This window comes from Malus sylvestris, chromosome 13 (assembly GCF_916048215.2).
Source record: "Malus sylvestris chromosome 13, drMalSylv7.2, whole genome shotgun sequence".
In the NCBI taxonomy this organism is placed as follows: Eukaryota; Viridiplantae; Streptophyta; class Magnoliopsida; order Rosales; family Rosaceae; genus Malus; species Malus sylvestris.
The window spans coordinates 14,906,065-14,919,876 of NC_062272.1; the positions used below are offsets into that span (position 1 = coordinate 14,906,065).

The following is a 13,812-nucleotide window of genomic DNA, read 5'->3' on the forward strand; positions in this document are numbered from 1 at the left end:
GTTCTTTCTCCACCCAACTCGCCAATGAATTCCACACAAAACCTACCTCTCTAAATCCCCAGAATCCAATCCAAGAATCGTTTTCGAATCCGGGTTTTCTCCCAAAAGAACCAGCTCTTTTCCCTATTGCGTCCTAATAATCCAGATCTTAGAAGCTTCAAATTTCGGGACCACCAATCCAAAATCCAAAAATTGAGTCTTTGGGTTGTTTTCAATTTTGATTCCAACCCCAAAATTTCTGCTTTCTTTAATTTCAGATGGATCTTCACAAAAATTCAAGTGCTGCCGTTCTGGGTTGTTTTCTGACAGGCGGTCTTTGAGCGAGCTCAGAGCCAATGAGGATGAGGGACTTATCGGGTTCCTGGAGCTCGACAGAGTGGAGCGCGTATGACGAGGTGGAGGTGAAGAGCACGTGGGAGTTGAGGATGGTGCGGACAACGTTGAGTTCTTGGATGGTGAGGGGATCGAGAGGGTGGTGGGGGTGTCGGAGCTATGGTCTTTGAGGTGCCGCGTTGGGATAAGGGGTTTAGATTGGATACGGTTTTTGGAGGAGCACCAGGTGAAGTTTGTTGTGCAGTCGAGGAGGTCGGAGACGTACTATGCCTATGCACCAGGCAGAGTTTGTTGTGCAGAGGAGGACTAGGCCTATGCAGAGGGAAAAAGAGAAAAAACGTAGGAATCTCCGATCTTCCATGGATTATGTGTTTCAGAGTTTGAGTTTAGGGAGGGGGAATGATGGATGGATGTGCAGATGTGTAGAGGTGCAGATGGAGAAGAGAAAAAAGTCGAGGTGGGGAAGACAAAAGGGATCTGAGGAAATTCTTTTTTTTTTAATTTTTTTAAATTAATTATTTTAATATTTTTAATGACACGTGGCGCTTAGTCATTGTCCACATGGGCGCCACATCATCACTTAACGGGAGAATTAACAGTTTGACTAACGGATGTATAAGACTGTCCCAAAATGAACACTTTAGGTATGACTCTAGGACGAAAAAAACTTGATGTACTAAATGTTGAAAACCATGAAATATGAGGGTAGTAAACAGTCTTTTACCATTAATAATATCATAAATAAACCATTGAAAATATCGAAGGAGTGACACAAACATCTATTGGCCCGTCTAAAATCAAACAAAAGGTTATTAATCAATAACTCATGCAATAAGCCAAATGCAGGGCTAGAGAGACACAGTTCGACCGAAGCCTACGTCTCTAAAAATGAGATTTCGGACGGCTCAACGAAATCCAACAACATCGGCTTCCGGACCATTAAACGGAACCAAAATACCAAGCGGGATTCTGGACCACTTAACGGAATCTAAACCAGGATACGATTCTGGACCACTCAACTAAATCGCGGAGTACAAGGCATTCCAGACCTCTTAACGGAATCCGAGTGGATATGATTCCAGACCACTCAACGGAATCATGGAGTACAATGGATATCGGACCACTCAAGGAATCTACGGCATGCTACGATTCAGGACCATTCAACGGAATTACGGATCACGAGGGATTTTGGACCTCTCAACGGAATTCAGACGGAGTAGGGAACCAAACCACTCAATGGTACCCCAACGGAAACCCAGTTCCGGATTACTCAACGAAACCGAGCGGAAAGCCAAAAGACATATAAACGACTCGAAGAAACAAACATGAACCAAGTTACTCAATTAAAAAGGCTTAACGAAACAAGAAATGAAACAAAGCACAAATTACACAATTTAGAAAAGTTAACGGAACGAGAAATCAATCAATGAAATGAGATGTGAAACAAGCACAAATACTAAATTTGGAACGGATCAATGAATTGAGAAATAAAGCGATATCGAAGCAACGAATCCCCATGACAATGGGTTAACAGTCGACTGCTAGCCCTCACACTTAACAGACAATCCAACATGCATTTCAAATAACATTTCACAAACATTTCCAACACACAAGTCAGATCGCATTTCGTAATAATAGATCAATGGCTAATTATTAAAAATCACATTTTTAATATACAACACATTTATAAAACCAAGTCATATCCATAAAGGATACTAAATACGAAAACAGGGTAATAACCATATCACATATATTAAAGTCATTCACCTGGAGTCCGCACTACTACTCCCTAGCACAAATATCGAGGCGTCACGAATGATCGTCTCCTAAAACAATATGAAATCACGTCTTAGGATTTTATCGATAGCACACATAATCGTAGCTTGTACACGTCATCTGGGACATGCTAGATGAATTCGAGATCCATTGACCAAAAGTCATCTGTGGGTCAAAGGTCAATCGTCGGGTCTACAACCCTAGCAATTCAATATGGAAGATCCGCACATCGAATTTTGGATCTATAACTTCCTAAAGTCTTCATTACTCATAAAGCAACATACTAAAATTTCATTACGATCCAACGGTTGGATCTCTGTCAATCACAAATTCAAGTGGCAGTCAACATTTGATTTTACAACTTAGAAATCAAATTTGGGAATATCCATACCACGGATTCCCAATCTGTAAGTTCCTAATGTACTTAAATATTATGTACTATTACATATTTAAGTTTGGTGCCAATCTCATGGTCGGATCGTCAATTCATATAATGACCAAGTGGCGGTCTCTATGAAAATTATAGTCACACGATGAGATTTCATCAATTGGACGTCACGTATGGAATTAGGGCATCCAAATTAGCTTAGGAAGGTCAGGTGGGGTTTTGGCCCATGCAACGTTGGAAAATTCAACTATTTCCAAAAATTACCAATTTTAGCATAATGAAGAGAGCAAATTTTATAACTATGACCAAGTCCAATTTGGCCAAAAAAGCCCCAAACTGGCTCGCACCCGTCAAAAACCCTAGAATGGGTGAGTTTCGATTCTCCTTCCCTAGTGTTCCGACGCCCCTACAACTGGATAGGTCTTGTTTCTGGGCCTAAGGGGAGTTGATTAAGGGTGGTGGTAGGTGGCTCGCACCGTTGAGTACCTTCAGTGCTCTAGTAAAGTTCATCGTGAATTTAGACCTAAAACCCTTAGATCTTGGTCGGGAATGGTAGATGGGAGGTTGTGGAAGAGGTTGCAAGTGGTGGATGTTTGAATTTCAATGGAAAAAATGGCGAAAATTGCCAGAATCAAACCGGGTTGGCCATGGGTACACGGGTCGACGGGAAGGGAAAGTCATTTCTCTTTCTTCCTGATTGGTCCTTTATCTTTCTTCTTGATTGGTCCTTTCTCTCTTGTACCTGATTGGGTGTGTCCTCACCTTTGATTGGTTACCATTCCCACATGGTGGGAGTTTTAATTAATTTAAAATCTATAGTTTTGTAAAATGACTTCAAAATGTCCGTAACTATACTGTTAAAACCCGCATTCCCAAACGGCTTTCGCCTATTTATTTGTGGTTTCGAGATCTATTCGAAAACATTAATTGTGACCTTGAAAGCTCAACAAATTTTAAAGATTAGTTACGAAAATTCAAACCCGATAACTATTCGATTAAATTCCTAAAATTTACGGAATTAAAAATTAACAAAAAAAAAATGTAACCTAAAATACGAAATTTAATAACGAAAATACGTAGTCAATAGTGAAATTCCGAAGACGGTTCACATGAAGTTTCCTTATAAAATGTCATTAGTGAAAGGTTACATCAAAACCATTAATAATCAAAACAACCATTTTTATTCACCATGTAAAAACAAAAATTAATTCCAAATAATAATTATTGAATCATCAACCAAATAATGTCCTCTAACTCTTAAGCATTAGAAGTGAAATTGAAGTTCACACAAGTTGTACGTCTAAACAAAAGTGAGGAACTGAACCCAAGCCTAGAAGTAGCCAGATCAAATTGTAGAAGATTGTCCTCCAATTGGTGCTCTCCAATCACAATAGAAGTCCTTGGCCTCTTACCTCCATCCACAAACCCTAAACATAAGACATCATTGCTCAAATATACCATTGATTTTTCTCCGAACATTGTCCAATACACACTCTCGCTTTGTAACACGAGATCAATTTAAGGCACTGCAAGCCCAACCCTCGTAACACCAATGTTCTTCAAACTGAAGCATGCTCCGAAAGGCGTTATTGGTTTCACTTTTGGGATGTTAGCAACTTCTTTCACAAATGTATTCACCATGGCGTTGTAGATTGAGGTCTCCAAAACCGTGTAAGGATTCACCGTGCTAATCTTCGTGCCGCCATACCCTTCATTGTCAATGGCTAGCAATGAAGTATTCAAAGCACCAACCTTTTGGTTGATCTTAATCGACTTCACATTAATGAAGTAATCCACCGAAGGCTCGCCAACGAAATAAGAAAAGGCTCTGATGATATGGTTGATGATCAATAGAGTGAAAGTAACTTGGATACCTCAATATTGGGAAGGAGAGAATAAGGCCCGTCCCCTAAGATTACAACCCCCAAAGAACTCGATGAAGAGCTCAAACAAATTGCGAATTTTCGGCGGAAGCTAAAGGTGGAAACGAATTGTGAAGGATGTTGTGTTTGAGCTACTTTTGAGCTAAATTTCTCAATCAATTTGTACTCAATTCAACAAGTAATTGAAAATGGATTTCAAGAAGAAATAACAAAGATGAACTTTCAAGAGAAATGGAGTTCGTTACTCCTCGAATCTACATTGGATTTGATCCACAAAAATCAGCATACAATAAGGGGTTTATAGCCATTGCTACCCTCACACACACACACACACACACTTGCACTGTGACTGTGATCACATGCACCTCACATTTTTTCACTTAACTTTAAACAAACTAAACACATGGCAAGATACACACCATTGAGATGTTTTAATCTTATCAGTTCATTTCATTATTTGAATACCAACTACTCTAACACTTAGGCGTTTCGACCTTCAACTTCTTCTTCCTCTCTTTAGCTCAATGCACCTGGAATCTAGCTGCCATGCTTATCCACCAACATTCCTTTTTAAGCTGGCAGCTGGTTTAACTCCAAGCTTATCTCTGAGTATGCAGAATCGATCTTTAGGAAGTGCCTTGGTGAAAATATCAGCAAGTTGATCTTCTAATTTGCAATAGATTAGCTTAATGATGTTTGACTGCAATGTTTCTCGAATTTAATGATACCTTCTTCCAATGTGCTTTGTTCTCTGATGAAACACTGGATATCTTGTCATAGCAATGGCAGATGTATTGTCACAATAAAAAGGAGTAGCTTCATTTTGTTATTCTCTAAAATATTAAAGCAAAAATCTCAACCACACAGCTTGAGTGGTTGCTTAAGTTGCACTCATGTACTCAACTTGAGCTGTTGACAGAGCTACACTATGTTGTTTAACGGAGGCCTAAAAGAAAACCCCACTTCTAAATGAGAAAACATATCCAGATATGCTTCTCATATCAGTTTCATCCCTCACTCTAATCAGTGTCACAATAGCCTATGAGAATTGATTCTTTGCCTTTCTCATACTCAATCTCATAGTCCAATGTGCCTTGTATATATATAAGAACCCTCTTCGCTGCTCTCAAATGCTTATTTGAAGATCCATGCATAAATCTAGCAAGTAAGCTAGCTGTAAACATAATGTCTGGTCTTGTTACAGTTAAGTACAATTTCCCAACCAATTGCCTATATACATTCTCATATGTTTTCTCACATTCATCATCTTTCTTAAGTTTGTCACTCATCACCAGTGGAATGCTAACAGGTTTGCAGTCTTTCAATCCAAATTTCTGCAGTAAGATGATTGCACATTTTCTTTGGTTAATGAAGATCCCAGATTCATATTGAAGAATTCCCATGCCAATGAAGTGATATAGCAGTCCCAAATATATCATTTCATATATGTTCATCATGTCAGCCTTGAAATCTTCTAGCAACTCAGTGTTGCTACCTGTGTAGATAATGTCATCTACATAGATAGAGACAATGATCCATTCACTTTCTCCCCTTGACTTTATATACAAGGTTGTTTCACTTGGACTTCTGGTGAATCCACAGTTGTGCAAATGAGTATCAATTGCTTTAACCCATATATATCCTTATTCAGTTTATAGACTTTGTCTTCTGCACCTTGCATAAAAAAATCTCTCAGGTTGATCAATGTAAACCTCCTCTTGCAACACTTCATTAAGAAAAGCTTATTTCAAATCAAGTTTAAATAGCTTCCACTTTTTTTAAGCTGCTAAGGCTATGGAGTTCTTATGGTATCCAATCTTGCAACAGGAGCAAATGTTTCATTGAAATCAATACTAGGTTTCTATGTATAACCCTTGGCAACAAGTCTTGCTTTGTCCTTTTGAATTGTCCCATCCAGATTCAATTTGGTCTTGTATATCCACTTCATTCCAACAATAGGTTTGCTTGATGGTTTATCAACTAATTCTCAAGTCTTGTTTTTCTTTATCATCTCAATTTCAGCATCATTACTTTCTTTCAAGCTACACCAGTTGCAGCATCAGTGAAATTCTCTGGTTCAATCATGCTTACATTGCATCTAGCATAAATTTCACTTAGTGATATCTTTTTGACTGGTGTGGCTTTAGTTGTACTTAACTCACCACTCTCAGTTTGAAAATCAGTGAATTCATGTGTTACACAATTGCTCCCTTCTAGTTGAATGCCATGTTCAATCTCAGGTAGATTGAAGTTAATAGGAAATGATAGCTTATCACAATTTTTCGTATTCCAATTCCAAGTACCCTTCTCATTAAATACAACACTCATTGACATAAAGATCTTCTTGGTACTCAAATTGTAGATCCTATAACCTTTCTCCATTTTCCCACATCCAACAAATATTCCTTTCATAGAGGATTCATCACGTTTCTGTCTTAATTGTCTAGGTATGTGACCATAACAGATACACCCAAACACTTTTAAATGTTAGATACCTGGCTTCCTACCACTGAAAGCTTCAAATGGAGTTTTGTGTTCCACAGCCTTAGTTGGACACCTATTGAGGAAGTACACAGCTGTGTTAACAGCTTTTCCTAAGAACTCATAGGGCAAATGCTTGTCATGAAGCATACTCTTAGCCATTTCAACAATGGTTCTGTTATTCCTCTCAGCAACACCATTTTGTTGTGGGGAATAAGGCATTGTCAACTATTTCTCAAGTCCCAAATCTTCACATAATTGATTAAATTCATGACATTTGTACTCTCCACCTTTGTCACTTCTTAACTTTAGAATTTTGTAGCCACTTTGCAATTCAACCATGGCTTTAAATTTCTTGAACACTTTAAACACTTCTGATTTGTGATTCAGAAAATAAACCCAACACATTCTGGTTATATCATCAATGAAAGTTAAGAAGTATTTATTTGCTTATCAGACAATAGTTGCAAGCTGTTAAAATTAAAATGCCCCAGCCTTTTGTGCTATTCCCAAACATCACCCTTAATGTTAGCTTTTAGTACAGAACCATTCATATCCTTCATGAGTAGTGGGAATCACCTATTACCAATCATTTGTACTGTAACAACATGACTCTCCAAGCTCCTATCTTCAAAGATTGCAACCTGATCATCTCCAAATAATAAGAAATAGCCATGCTACATCATTTGCCCCACACTTAGGAGATTTTCATCCAGTCCTGGAACAAGCATTACTTATTTGATATGTCTGGTACCCTTGTTGGTTTCAATCACCAAGGTTCATTTTCCACTAGCTTGAACAATCTATCCATTCCTTATTTTGATTCTTGTTGAGATACTTCTGTCCAGATTAATCAACATAGACTCATGTGAAGTCATGTGATTGTTTCATCCACTATCAATATACCAAACATGCTCACTTTTGACTATTGCAGCAAAATTACAAGCAAAGAACATAGAGGTTTCCTTATCCATTTGTTATGCCACTTGAACCTGTTGAACTGGTTTGCTTTTGCAATCTCTGGCAAAATGATTAAATCTGCCACAGTTGTGACACTTAGGCTTTCCTTTAAATCTGCATTCACTGTAGTTTATATTCCCACAGATTTTACATGTCTCTCTTGTGTTTTCCTTGTTAAACCACGGTTTGGCAGCATATTATAGCCTATCATTAGCCTTAAATCACTCTTCTTATCTCTAAATTTGAAAGGTTTCTTCCCTTTGTATCCAGTGGTCTGTGATCCACTTTTGTTTTGGATACTAAGACTGCTAAATGCCTTATCACTCACTTCCTTATCTTCAGTATGTTTATTCAATCTTTGCTTAAATCATTTCAAAGTTGCAACAACTTCATTTGGATTAATCTCATCTAATTTGTTAGTCCCCTCAATGACAGAAACAATATGATCATATGCAGGAGTTAGACTAATTAGCATTTTCTCAACTAGTCTTTTGTTCGGCAAGGTTTCATCAAACATCTTCATCTTATTCACAAGACCAGATAATCTAGCTAGATAATCAGAGAGAGATTCATTATTTCTTATCCTAGCATATTCAAAATCACAGCGAATACCTTGTAATTTCACAACCATGACTTGAGTATCACCCTTGAATTCTTGCTTAAGAACATCCCAAGCATCATTTGCAGTCTATTGGTTTACGATTCTGGGAAAGATCTCATCACTCACAGCTTTTTGGATTAGTCTCAATGCCTTTGCATCTCTGTAGATGAGATCATAATCAGTGAGAACTTGTTTCTCTTACATTTAGGCACTTTAGGTTTTACATTTAATCACTACACTTTATAGCTTCATCACCTTCCTGGTGTCGGCCAACATGACTCGATTTGAAATCCAGGTGGACATTCTGGGTCGGGGTGTGTCAAATGACTTATTTTCAAGGTGAAAACAGAATAGAAAGTATGATAATGTGTGTAAACTAAGGGTGGGCAAACAGGTCCTAGACCCGCCGGTGGGGGTGGGTCGAAGCAGATCAGAGCAGATACGAGGCGGGTCGAAATATTTTGGAAAAGAAATGGGACAGGGCAGGGCGAAGCAAAAAATAAGGAAAAATGAGAGCTCATCCTGAACCGTTTCTACCATTGGATTATTGGATTGGATTTAATCACATCTTCACTCCACTATTTTCAGTGGAGTGAAGATGTGATTAAAAAGCCATCACATTCATTCACGAAAGCCATCACAATTCACCGACTCAATACCAACGCCTTGATTCTGTCTTTGTCTCACTCTCTCTGTCTTCTAACTCTTCAATCAAAATCGAAATTCATCACAATCTCATCTTCTTCTAAATTGAAATCGAGATTGTCGAACTCTACAGTCCCAAGAAAAGAGGACGAAGACCCCTATCATCAGCGCCTCGAGATTGTCAAACACCACCATTGTCAACGCCATGCGAATCGAAATCGACCACCATGCCCTTTGTTCTTAGTTTTCTAGTGTCTCCTCTTAGATCTTAATTTTCTACAAGATTTAGCATCTGGCCCATCTGGGTTTTCATTAATCTACAGGTATGGTGGGAAATCTGAGATGGGTTTTTTTTTCTTCTGAATTTGTTGTGGAGTTTAGACTTTAGAGCATCTAGGTTTTCATTGAAAATGCCCTTTGTTTTTTTTTTTTTTTTTTTGTGGGTTCTTAGAGAATTTGGGTTTTCATTGAACATACCCTTTGTCTTTTAAGAATTTGTTTGTTCTTAAAGCAGCTCGGCTTAAGCCATCATGATTTTTTAATTAGTGGATAAAACCAATTGGGTTTCTAGGCTTGGATTATCATCGTGGATGCTTCATTGTTGTGGATGAACATCTCCAGAAGTCGTAAAATGAAAAAAAAAAAAATTGTAAAATTGAAAACAAAAGACCCGTGGACCTTTAGGAATTGGCTAGTTTTATACGGACCGGGTTAGGTCCGGTTCCAAGTTTCAGAATCTTATTACCCACCCCGTTGCATTTTCAAACAGGTCAGGTCCGGTCCCTCCAAATTTAGGCCCAGTCGGGCCGTGCCCACCTCTAGTGTAAACTATAACTGCCTATTAGAATCAACAGATATTCTATGTCACCCATTAAAGCAAAGGGTACCAATACCCTTTATTTTAATAAAATTATTAGTTGACGTCCTGAAATTACCCATTACATGACATTAACATTTAATGTCTAAATTACGAGAAATGTAAGGTAAATTAGTTGCATAATAATCATCAGATTTTACAGTCCAAAGTTTTTCACGAGCAACAACCCATGTTTTCATGGGTTTCCTTCTCATACTTGGGCTATGCCTTCTAAGTTTGACTAGACTCGTGGTAATGGGTCGATTTTGTGGTTGTGGTGGGTCGAATACGCCTCCTACGATTGACTTTCCTTGATAGCTATGTGCTCCTCAACCGACTCAATAGTTAAGCTGTTTTACCTGGCCAAATTTGTGGAGGCTCTTCCTATGGCTGCTACGGATTTCTCTATAAACGATGGAGTCCTCACAGTGGAAACCTATTAATTGGTGGTTCTTTTCTTCGCTTAGATTTTAGTGCCTTGTGTTGTCCTGGTACCGGTCAGGCGGCGAGTAGGAGCCTAGGCATTTTTTTTTATTTCCAAATAAAGTTATTTTATAACATATAATAAATGTCTATGTATATTTTTAAACAAACATAGTTATAACAAATTGCAAAATAGAATGACATATAAAGTATAAAGTAATTAAACATATTGAAAACATGGAGAATGAGCGTATAACGAATGTTCATCCAAATATCCAACATATCTCTTACAATTTATTAAAAAAAATAAAATTCAAATAAAAGCTATCTATTTTTTTGTCTAAGTGAAAATCGCGAGCTAAGCAGTCTAAGTGAGTACTTAGGCAAGGCATCCGAGTGCCTAAGTAGCCTAGGTGAGTATCTAATCATGGTGGTGGTCAACAGTCTAGCACCTAGACGACCCTAGGCAGGCCTTTCTGAACACAGTTCGCTTAGCAGTTTTGTGCTCGCTTTGCTGAGTTGTTTTGGCTTCATCATTTAGCAATGTGCTACAGTTGCAGGTGTGTTACGTCTACTATCGTATTTGTGGCCTATTTGCACCAATGTCTATCAGTTACTGTAGTGGTTGGTGGCCGTATAGAGGCTTTGAGTAAGAGTTTCTACTCAAAGTTGTTGGTTGTCAATTTATAGAGTTTCGTATTTATGATTAGAATCATTCATATTATAAATCATTTTATAAAAATTGTTTCTGTAATAAATTAACTAAAAACATATGAACGAAATTAATAAAGCATTACGAATTCTCTTTATATTTGTTACAATAAATTGACTTAATGATTTTAGTTTTAATTTTGTAGAAATAATATAACAAAAGTGATTTATAATTTGAACGGTTTTGATCATAAACACAAATCTCTATAATTCGAAGACAATTAGTTTTGGATAGGAGTTCTTACTTATCCTTGAATATTCAAGCATTTTTTTTGTTTTATTGTTAATTGTGCGATATTATCTCTATAAAATGGAAAAGGATCCTCACCGGAACCTCTTTGTGGGGATCCGGGGGATCAATCAATCACCTCTGTTTATCGTATATCATGCGGTAAAAAATTATTTCAAATTTAAAATTTAAAATTGAATATAAATAATATTTAACAAAAACTGACCGTACGATATACGATGAACGAACGTGATTGATTGATTCACATATCCTCACAAAGAGAATACGAAAAGGATCATTTCTCTGTAAAATATGTACCAATTAGCACCAACTTGTACACTTGTTCCGTTCGTACTAATGAAATATCCACCCACCGCTTTTTGTAAAAAAAAAATATATATATATATATATAATAATTTTGTGAGCACCAAAGGTGATGCTTTTCTGTACACAAACTGTAGGTTTAGATGGAGAATATCTTTAAATAATGTTTGGAGGCATGCACTTAATTAGCACATCTGCACGTGGTTTCCAGCAAGAAAGACTTTAAGTGGATTCCTGGCAATTAGCATTCCCTCGACGCCACCCTTGACGCCTACAAGTTTAAAGCTCCCCATATATTATTTACAATTACCCACCCCTACACGGAATATATTATAAGAATTGAAACACATGGGGATATTGGGTTAACAATTTTAAAAGACTTCAAACTTCTATCAAATATTTTTTATCACTACCTTCAAGTGATAATAATACTTACCACATTATTTTTTGTCATTAAATGAGTTAAATTTAGAGATTTGAGTATTGGACAAATATAAATCTTTGTTGTGGTCTATTTTATCTGACAGAGGGACTAGGGCCGGCGGCAGAGAGAGAGAGGAGAGAGATGTGTGTTTGTAGAATTGTAGGGGAATGTGTGTGTTGTTATCCCTCCTACATTGTGCCTTTATTTATAGTAGTAAAGGGAGAGAAGATATTCCTTCTTTTCCAAGTAATACAAGTTGTAATAGGAAAGGATAACTAGAATCAAATCTTATCTAGGATTTACACAATCATACTTAAACTAGGAATGTTTACAACACTCCCCCTTGAGTGTGTAAATACTCAAGGTAGATTCAGCATCATGCAGAAGTTGAGGAAGTCGACTCGTCGGCATTGATTCCAAGGAACAACGCTTATTCTCAATAAGGTAGGAACTTGCATAAGTAGTAAGTCTCACTAAAAAACCCTAAGGCTATGGCAAAAACCCAAGTAGGGACAAAATCCATAGTCTAAGGAAAAATGCGTGAGAAATGCAAAGTCAAAAGAAACGTCTACATGACGTCATCAGGGATATGACCAGCCCAAGGTGGGTGCCTCGTTAAAACCTAGTTAGGTAGCAAAAACCCAGTGGGAAAAATGCTCCTAATCGTAGGGAAAAAGAGTACATTAAGATCAAGCAAGTATCTAGAAGATACTCCCCCTGAGTTTGACATAATTCCACAGAGAAATAGCAAAGTTACAACTCAGAAAGTTTACGCATACCAATTCCATGAACAAGCTTCTGAAACGTCGCCTTCGGTAGTGATTTGGTGAAGAGGTCGGCCAGATTGTCTTGTGATCGGATTTGCGTGACTTCAATCTTCTGATGCTCTTGTTGTTGATGTGTAAAGAAGAACTTCGGCGCAATATGCTTGGTGTTGTCTCCTTTGATGTAACCCTTATTGAGCTGTTCGATGCAAGCTGCGTTGTCTTCAAAAATCGTCGTCGGGGCATTAACGGCGGGATGAAGATCACAGGAGCTTCGAATATGGCCCACTACTGCTCTCAACCAAAAGCATTCCCGAGTTGCTTCATGTAAGGCGAGAATTTCAGCATGGTTAGACGAAGTGGCAACTAAGGTCTGTTTAGTTGACCTCCAAGATATTGCGGTGCCTCCAACGGTAAAGACATAACCCGTTTGAGAACGCGCCTTGTGCGGATCAGATAAGTATCCAGCGTCGGCATAACCAACAAGGCGAGAATCAACCCAATGAGCATAGGGTGCGGCATCACTCGAGGATTCGCAGGGATAGAATAAGCCCAAATCCGTAGTACCCTTAAGGTAACGGAAGATGTCTTTCACGCCAGTCCAATGTCTGCGTGTTGGTGCATTGCTGTATCTTGCCAAAAGATTAACAGCGAAGGAGATGTCGGGTCTAGTGCATTGAGCTAAGTACAATAAAGTGCCTATCGCACTTAGATAAGGAACTTCAGGCTCCAAAATCTCTTCATCATCCTCCTTCGGACGGAAGGGATCTCGCTTTGCATCTAGCGTACGAACGACCATAGGAGTACTCGAAGGCTTCGTTTTATCCTCATTAAAACGGCGCAACACCTTCTGGGTGTAGTTCGATTGATGTACTAGGATTCCATCCGAACAATGCTCTATCTCGAGACCGAGACAGTATCGAGTCTTACCTAGATCTTTCATCTCAAATTCCGACTTCAAGTGCGAAGCAGTTCTCGCGAGCTCTTCAGGAGTTCCGATGAGATTCATGTCAT

At 38.2% G+C, this 13,812-nt stretch overlaps 1 pseudogene; it reads right to left on the reverse strand.

The window, feature by feature from the left end:
* Positions 1–3,754: 3,754 nt before the first annotated feature.
* On the reverse strand, positions 3,755–4,688 carry LOC126595276 (probable aspartic proteinase GIP2; annotated as a pseudogene).
* Between the last annotated feature and the right edge of the window lie 9,124 nt (positions 4,689–13,812).